Source organism: Monodelphis domestica, chromosome X, assembly GCF_027887165.1.
Source record: "Monodelphis domestica isolate mMonDom1 chromosome X, mMonDom1.pri, whole genome shotgun sequence".
In the NCBI taxonomy this organism is placed as follows: Eukaryota; Metazoa; Chordata; class Mammalia; order Didelphimorphia; family Didelphidae; genus Monodelphis; species Monodelphis domestica.
In genome coordinates, this window is record NC_077235.1 from 11,821,311 (window position 1) to 11,831,158 (window position 9,848).

A 9,848-nucleotide genomic window follows, 5' to 3' on the forward strand; every position below is an offset into this window, starting at 1 on the left:
CCTGTGTCCAATTTTCTGGAGTTTCTGTGTTTTTTTCTTGGTGTTCCTTGACCCTCTTCTGTTCCATTTGTTCTTTGTTCATTGCCTGGATAGAAGCTGGTGATTGCAATTTCTTTTTTCTTTTTCTGTTGTTTACTCATATTTCCCCCTTCTTTCCCCACTGTAGTTGCCTGAGGTCTCGCTCCTCTCATCATGTGCTGGATCTGTGTGTTTGGGCTATTCTGTCCTGAAGGGGCTTCTCCTCTGTTCTGCTGTTTGGTCAAGATAGTCAGATCTTCCCTGGCTGACAGCAGAAATTGTAAAGGAGCTCGGCTTCTTGCCCTGTTTTCAGGGTTGTTGTCTGTAGTTTTTTTTGCAGCTTTTGCCCTTGGGGCTTAGTCAGCAAGGCTCTCAGATCAGTCTGTGGGGGAGCGGTGTTGGAGCTTGAGCTTTCCTGCCCTCTGAAGGCTTATTATCTGCCCTATTGATGAGATTGAGTCAAGGAGGAGGAGTTGATTTGCAAAGCTACCACTTCCCTGAGGCCAAAAGCTTTAGAAGGGGGGAGGGTGAGATGTAGTTTCTTGGCTGTGACCAGGCTGCTTGTTCTGCACTTCTTTTTTAGCTGCCTCTATGCCACCTGTGTTCTACCCCCTTACCCTGGCACAGCTTTTCAGGAAAGGTACTCCTTCCAGACTAGCACCCTTGCCTCCCAGAGATTCCAGGCACTGCTGGAGGTTCAGCACTGTAGGTAGGGGAAGATTCCTGGGACCTTCCTTCTTCCTTCTCCTTAAACCCATGTGTTCTAGAGTTTAGGTTTTTTGGGGGGGAATTACCTTTTAAGTTGGGTCCAGGAGAGGGTTCTCTATCCCTGTCCTGTTGTTAGGTTTGGTTTTCAGTCCCTTAGGAGCATTGTGTTTTTGATTGGTAAGGGAGGTTTTATGGAGGTCTGCACTGTTGCTGTCTCTTAGATGCCATATTAACTCCACCTCCAATGTCTCACTATTTAAGAGAGCCAGTTTTCCCAAACATGTGCCTTTAGTATTTGCTCCTGAGCAAGAATATATTAGACCAGATGTGACAAGGCATGCACGCATTCTGCATTTGGATTTCGCACAAGCTACCACCTAGAGATGAATCGCAGGAGGATAGAGGGAGGTTTTTCCAACTGACTAGCAAGTGTGGGATTTGTTTATATTCACAAGTGAGGTAGTGAGCCGTTCAAGTCTATTTCTAGAATGTGTGTAAACTACATAGAGGCCTTTGGAGGTGGGGTAGAAGGAGCTTTGAAAATGTGACTTTACTTTGTATGTAATAAGAAGGGAAAAATAACTGTGGAGATAGCAAGCAGTACTCCTATGTCTGTTTGTGTAGCCCCTGGATCTTTTCTAAAAGGAACAGTAAATTCTCTCCACCAAGTACTTACTTTTTGGTAAATTCTATTTCTTCATTTACTCCAAGGCAGATTCAATTTTCTCTTCCACCAAAAAGAATATACGTAACGTTATGATTTCTTGAAATATAATAGGGGAATTAGATGGTGAAAGTGCCAGAAACCACATTTTCTCCAACTGAATGCACATACAAACTCACACAATCACTAACAAGATTTCCCAGAAGCCCAGGTTGGGTGGGCCATGGATCATCTGATGTTGCCAAAGGAAAGGGTTCTCCATGCCACAGTACCACCTCAGACAAATAAGTATGGAGATCCCCTCTTTTTAGGGTACATAGGGTGAGACTGCATGCATTTTCACACTGGATATTAGAGCCATTCTGTCATAGTTCCTGTTTTTCCAGAGGTATTAACAGCCAAGAGATGTCTACCTGATGGAACCAAAGCTGCCTTTACCCTTATAAAGTAGAAGAAATCTATTAAAAAAAAGGAAAATGTGAAAATGCATTTCTTTCAACTCAGGCATTGTGGATCATTGAAAACATTTCTTGTAGTCCCCAGAGGTTCTAAAAGTTATCTACAGTTATCTGGCTTTGTGGAACAGATGTGCTCCTGAAAAATGTGTGCAAATTAATTTTTTGGCAATTGAATCCAGTTTAAATGCATCATGGGGGCCTGGTATTTAAAGTAACCTTTGACTGTGATCCTATGATCTATGATCCAATGAATTGTTTTGTAAAGTAGATAATCCCTCCTTAATTTACCTGTTTTATAAATGAAAATTTTTACGGATCATATTTTCTATAAGCAATATCTCTGTACTGTGCATGCAAAGAAAGTAGAGCAGAGTCATATAAGTCACTTTGCCAATAGGGGAGGGGGGATGCCATGTGTAAAATAAATGAATTTATTCCACATATAAACATGTATTTTGAAACAGACATTCCACAGATTCTTACAGTTGAAGAGGTATCACAAATTGAAAGCAGCAAAAATGTGCTTTGATAGAGGGTTCATTATGTAATCTAAAGGAAACTGGCCTTAGAGAGAGGAATTAGGAAGTCTGAGTTAGACCACAGGAATGGGGCCTTGGATGATGTTGGCCAGTCATAGCTAGCAATTGGAGATTGCCCTCAAGAAGCTGAAATCTGGAGACAAGGCACCAGAGAGGTATGCTGACATTTGGGGGGGGGGGTCCTGCTACCCCAGACAGTATGGAGCTAGAGGAGGACCACGAGTGGCCATTGTGGGGAAGAAGCATACTCCTTGACTGAGGCAAACTGTACATGTTCTACTTGGCCCTGGCATTGGCAAAAATGGTGGCACATGCCTCCCTCCCTCAGAGTGACTCATGGTCTCCATATCACCCATATTCTTACCTCAAATTTTCTTCAGGTACCAAAATTCTCGGGCACAGCTTTGTGTAGATTAATGGTGAACAAGGGAACAGTGAGCTGAAAACTGACATGATCTTGTCATTTCTTCACTATTATCATTCCACTCTCACTTATCACCTTATTGCCAGGAAAAATGTTGTGAGCTTAAAATGGAAAAAAAGGGGTAAACACCAAAGATTCAGAGACCCGATTTATGTTCCTATTTTAGGTAATCAAGTAAAGATGAACCATCCTCTTGTAAGCCTGTGTGAGAAAAGAAAACAACAACATATTTACCGATTTATAAGGCTGACAAAATGAATCCAGTTCATTTGAAATTATTATGCAGCATGGTGCAAATGGATCTGGAGCCTGAAAACCTGCTTTGAGAAGCCCTACTTACACCTGGAGTGATCTGAGAGAGATCACGTCTCGTCCTGTCCCTCAGCCATTGGTTTCCCCATCTGTAAAATGAAAGAAGCCTCCAAGATTCCTTCTGGCTCCAGGTCTGTGAGCTGAGCTTCCTATGATTATTAATTATCAAGACTCCATGGAAACAGAGGAGGAAGAATCTATAATTAGAGGAGATGGCATTACCCTCCACCCCTACCCTCCTTATCCAGAAGTGATCTCTCTTTCCTCCGAACTCCTCCAACACTATTTTAGCCCAACTGACAAGCTAATCAGTACTCAGGTTTGAATTAAGAGCTACAGGAAGTGACTCTATGAGATATTTATAGTTAGGTTTATAAGAAAGAGACACAAGAGTAGGTATCATTCAGCAGTCCCTTGTGCCAGTGCCATGAAACAACAGCCCCAGAATTGACAGCCTAATCATCTACATGTCACTCTGGACCCTAGATTTCTGATTACTAGGGACATGGTAAGCTCCCTCTGAAAACAAATGGAAATTTATAGGCAGCTGTGGGGACCAGTACCTGCTGCAGTGAGTGACTTGAGTCCTCATGGGCAGAAGGGGCTTGCTTTACACTAGTCCAAAGTAGGGCTGAATGGAAAAATCCTGGTGGCATCCTTCTGACTTCCTCAGAAGCTATTTTGTGCAAAGCAACCAGAAACAGAAGAGGAAGAAGAAGAAGGAGGAGGAAGAGAAAGAGGAGAAGGAAGAGAAGAAGATGAAGAGAAAGAAAGAAAGAAAGAAAAAGAAAGAAAGAAAGAAAGAAAGAAAGAAAGAAAGAAAGAAAGAAAGAAAGAAAGAAAGAAAGGAAGGAAGGAAGGAAGCCAATAGAAGTCTGCAAGAGGAAAGTCATGACTCATCTCATCTTAGAGCAAAGAGAAATGAATGGTTAATAAGAAGAAACTAAAGCCAGACCCCATGCTTGAGTATATGCCTGTCCTCCAGGTAGTAAATAGAATTAGTTCCTATAAGACAGCTACTCATCCTCCCTGTTGGCTCTGCTCTTGCTTATATTCTCATTCTCTGTGGATATGTCTGTCCCCTGCCTTCATTAGACTATAGGATGTGGTGGTGTTCCCACCTGAACTATTTCAATAGCCTCCTCATTGATCTCTCCTTGCTCAGCCTCTGATTTTCCTAAAATGCAGATCTGCCCCTGATACAGGCTGATATAAGCTCCATTGCCTTTAAGGTAGAATATAAATGTTTCCTTAAAGCTTTTTGTTCCCTGACCTCAATCCACTCTTTCAAGCTTTGCAGATTGCTCTCTAGGTGAGCCATATTTTCCAGTCCATCTCTCACCTCTGTGCCATTGTCCTGGCTGTTCCTCTTGGCTTCGGATGCCCTCCTACCCAGCCACAGCCTATTTAAATCCCTCACTTCCCTCAAAAACTCTTCCATATTAGTCTTTCTGTTCTCTATCTCCAATTGCTACTGCCTCTAGTCATCTCATATTGATATGGTACATGATTATTTCCAAGTTATCTCATCTGATAGAATGTAAGCTCTTGGAGGCAGACTTTGTCTGGTTTTCTCTTTGTATCTCCTTTGCCTGGCACATAGTAGGCACTTCATATATATATATATGTGTGTGTGTGTGTGTGTGTATAATATATATTATATGTATCTATATTCATTGATTGCTATATAATAAAGACTTTGAGGAAGTGCTATGCTATATTATTCCAGATATATTTAGAACCTCAGACTGACCAAGGATTTTGTCATCTTTACTTATAGATATTAAAACTGAGTCCCTGGGCAAGTTGTTTGAAACTTCCCCTAGAAAAGTATCCATGTATCAAAGTATCAAAAGATTCCTGTGCTTAGAAGAGGCAGATGAAGAGAGGGAAAAGAGAAGAAGGATGGGGAGAGGAGAGGCTCTTAAGAATTTAGTGCTGGAAGGGATCGCTGAGATCATTTAATTCAGCCATCTCATTTTATATAAAAAGGAAGCTCAGTTCCATAGATAGAAGTTCAATGACCTCCCCAAGATCACACAGTAGATATGCTGGTGGAAATCCTGATATATCCCAGAAATTTCTGAACTATAGGGGCATCTTACAGTCTAGCCTACATAGCCCTTGGGCACATGCTGAACCTGTCATTTCCCAAGTTAATTCCCCACTAAAAAGCCCAGGACTAATCTAAGATCCTTTGGTTATTCTTGGGGGTTTGTCAGGACTGTACTAGTTCTGATTTTGTGGAATAGGCTGGAGCAAACATTGAAGATTCATTGTATTGACTTGTTTTTAAACCCTTACCTTCTGTTTTAGAATCAACACTAAGTACGGGCTAGGCAGTGGAGGTTAAGTGACTTGTCCAGAGTCACACAGCTAGAATGTGTCTGTAGCCAGAATTATGGGCTGCCTCTTGGTCTGTAAAAATCCTACCTAGGTTTCCAAGTGGGTCTGATTTGTTAGCTTTCTATCAAACTTAATGAAGTCATGAAAATAGCACACTGGATGTATTACCAGTATAAATCTCAGCTGTCCTAGTTATTCCCTATTTAATGTTTTCCCTCTAGGTCTCAGTTTCCCCCATGTGTAAAAGGAAGGCATTGGAATAGATGATTTTTAAAATGTCATCTAACTAAATTTCCTCCGTCATGAAACTTCTCTCATGAAAGCCCAAGAACCATACTAGAATTGCAGGCTGGCATTTGAGAAGTAGAAAAATTCTAAAAGTTCCCAGAACCTGAAAAATGGAAGATAAGGTGCTTTATTTCCAGTCTATAAATAGGTAGGAGACATTTTGACAATCTAGTCAACTGGTGAACTCTCTGGTGGGTGGGGCAAGGGCCTAAATGTCACCTTCCTGGTTCAAGTGTTTCCCAGACATTCAGCATTTCTGACAAGGCTCATGTTTTCAGCGCCTTCATTCTCTCTGTTGCAGAGACTTGTTAGCCAGACCCCCAGCTAGAAGCTGGTCTCCCACTTGCGTGTTCCTGCCATGTTGCCTTAGTCAGGTCAGCAGTTCTGACAGGATCGGTATTTTTCACTCTGCTGTATATAGATTCACAAAGCACAGTGTCTGACCGTGGCCAGAAGTCTCCTACGTTGCTCAGATTTTGACAGGTGAACCTTTCGCATCAGGCAGTTGCTACAGGCCCAGGCTGGCTCATGGTCCGTACTGTCACCAGGACTGATGCCTCTGAGTGAAACCAGCCTGAGAGCAGGGCAAAATTAGAGGTGCCATCTTTTTTTTTCACAAAGCAACCGTCCATATATGGAATGTATTTCCATATCTGTCATCCCAAATGAGTATTTGCAGAAAAGCCTGTAAAAGAAAAGATTGTCTCAATGTATAAAAGACTACTTCTCATCTCTCATGCAGATGTTACTCACATTTCTGAGACGCAAAATTGTGTATTGTGTATAGTGACATGTTGTCACGTTGGATTCTCAGTTTAATATTGTGATTCTAGCTACTAGGGCCTCTCTTGCCTCTTGGGGTCCACCTTTATCTCCTACAGCACTATTCCCATTTGCCACCTCTGACATGCCTCTGGGCATGGGCTATCCTCTCTCTGTGTGCCACTCAACCCAACTGGGGCAGAACATCGCTTCTATACCATACCTCTACACCCAACCATATTTGCTCCTTGGGTAAAAATTCTCGGTTCTGGCTCTGTACATTCCACCTTCCTCTCTGACCACTCATTCTTTGGGTAGACGTATCCCACTTGGGGGCCTGGCTTCTCTTCTGATACTTCACAAGGACATTTTCCTTGTTTGCCCTGCTCCAGGGTTTTCGTGACTTTTGTTCCAGTTTAGTATTAAAGAAGATAAATAATTCCCGTCTGGATTTGTAAGGGTAGCCAAAGCTATCTAGCCCTGAATTTCTTGTGAGCCAATTTGGAGTCATTATATATTTGAGCGGTGGCCAGGGAACTCTGCCCTTTACTGACTCCTCTGTGTGTTTGCCTTCCCCGTACTCTCTCTATTCCCCATTTGATCTAGTGTTTAGTGCAGAGCCTAACACAGAGTTAGCACCTAAGAAATACTTGCTGATTGATTGGACACCATTGTTCCAAATGTACCATTTAGAGGACAATGATTTAAAGAAGTAGAGTTCACATCAACCATGTGCACTCTCTAGTTTTGTACCCAGTTGGCATCTCTTGGGAGTCAGTGTAATATAGTGGAGAGAGTGTTGGATTTAGAGTCCAAGTTACCTTGTACTAGTCACTTCACCTTTCCAGACCTCAATTTCCTCGTCTGCAAAATGGAATGTTGGATTAGATAAGTGCTAACATACCATGTAGTTCTAAATCTGTGGTCCTCCCTCTAAAGCTCTTTGTTTCTGGATTCAGGTAGTATTGTGGCTGAAAAGAAGGGCCCTGGATTGATTATCTTCTGTGACATATTAACATTTCATTGAGAGTAATACTTTTCTTGGAGGTGCTTTGTGTTAGCCCCATAAATACTTCTCACATTGTGCCACAGAGTTGAAATTTCCTTTGGAAAATGCATGTAAACATATCACAGTAGGAATGGGCTATCCCACTGGCAGCCTGGCTAGGGTGCAGGACAGACGAGATAGCCTGAGCTCTCTTCCAACTCTGAGACTCTGTGTCACTCCAAAATATCTTTGAGAAGACAGTAGGAAAAAGGAGATTTTCAGCCTGGTGGCCCCTGAAGGAAGCACTTGACTGCTATTCCTGGTCAAACTCAACTAGTTTGGGTTTTTTTTTAAATCTCTGCCCACTAGTTTTTTGTTCTGTCCTTCCAACAGCTTCCTTAGGTCCTCTCTTCAGTGCATGGACAGATATTACCCACATATCATGAGGAACTACTAGGAGGAGTGTATGTGAGCCTTGGAGCCCTTGAGTTCCATGTAATGACAGTTAGCTAGCTGCAGCCTCTTGGGCACCAATCCCTCCACTGCCCCCCAGGCCAAGCTTTTTGCTGGGTAGCTTCACGCAGCAGAGCTGCCAGCCTGGAGGTACCCTTAGGCTAAAACCAGCTGTTTTCTCCTCACAGTGTGGAGGCTTTGCTCAACTCACCCTTTTCTTTTCCCCTCACCCAGAGTTCACAAGGAATAGAAGTCCAGGGTTTAAACAACCTTTAATGTGTCCCTAAGAAGTTATCTATGCTCTTTCTCCCTTTTTAGCTCGAGCCTCCATCCTTAGTCTGTGCCAAGGAAAAAATGTCTCTTGTCCTTTGAAGCACGTCAGTTCTCTTCTCACCACCACTCCATCCATTCAATGAGCAAACTGCTTGTTTGCTTCTTATCCACTAAGTTTCGAAAAGAATGGTTTAAGTAGCCCAGAAACAGAAAGTGAGCACTCAGAGAATCACACCCAAAGATGTGGGGACAAAATTGCCTCTTCTCTCCATCCATCCTCCTTTAAATTAGAAGAGGGGAAGGAAGAGGTGAGCAGTTGGCTAGAAAACAGAGAAATAGCTTCACCATTGAAGGAATGGAGTAGCAGAGAGAGACACAGCTACCTTGGGTTGGTGTTTCATGCCCCATCCACAAACTGTCAGGTACCACTTTGCTTCTCCTGGCTACCATTCCGCCATATTTGATTTGTACTCTCCTTTGTTTTACATTTTCCCCTGTCCCTCTCTTCCCTATGCCTCAGAATTTATGACATCTTTTCATAACTTAGTGACAGACACTGGGCCTTTGCTCAACTTATATGGAGAAAAATCAGGAAAAAATCCTGGAAGGGGCTCTTCCCTTTGGATCTCCAGTTCCTCCAGCTCCTTCTTTGGTCACTCTTTTAGCTTATTATCAGAAATCTGCTCCAGAATTGAGTCAAGCTGTGGTAACCCAGAGAACTCTTCTTCTTGGCCACTAAGCAGATAGTTGAACTATCAGATTTCCATAGTAATGAATCTGAGACAGGGCAAGCCAGGGTTATCTCCCCTCCCATTTGTCAGCCCTTTTCCCAATTTTGGAGTTTTATTTAACTTACTGATTTGTTTTTCTTTCTTCCTTTTATTATCTGTGACAGATTTATAGAAACTGAAGGCATTTGTCATTATCTACAGTAAAATGAGGATAATCAAAGCTCATACTTCAAGGCATAAATGGATTGCCATGGGAGTCTGAATTGTTTGCCCCGTTTTCCACATAATTATAGTTTTTTGAAGTCATATTCCCTTTATTTTGGATTCCGTAAATTTTCTTTTTTCTTATAGTATTCTTTAAGTCAGAAATACAAAGGCTCTGGATTAATGCATTGCTTTATGTTGTAGCCATAACATCAGGAAAGACAGCTTCCCCTCCCTAAGTACTGAGTCAAACCAGTCAACCCTCTGATTTCAGAAACTTAGAGATTTTGGATGATATTGATAGCCAACAATTCACAAAGTCCTAGAAGTGGAATCCCTCACTTGTCTCATCTGTTCTCTTATGTCACAGGGAATTTTCCATGGTGTATCCTTAGTCCTTTGTGGACGTCCTCCCTTTTCATCACCTGTAGGACCTTCACAGCTTCAGATTATGAAATTAGTCAGTGCTAATGAGGTCATGTAACAGTGCAATTTTAACTTCCTTAATTATGTTCCTCTGTCCTACTTGTTAATCAAACACTAGTTTATCAAAGGCTATATTTATGCTATATTTTCTTCATTAAATGAGCTTTAGTTTATCTTCAAGGATTCTATATTTCTCATAGGTTCCTTATTGAAAGCATCAGGGTACTAAAAGATAGGGAATATGTTTGGTTTCT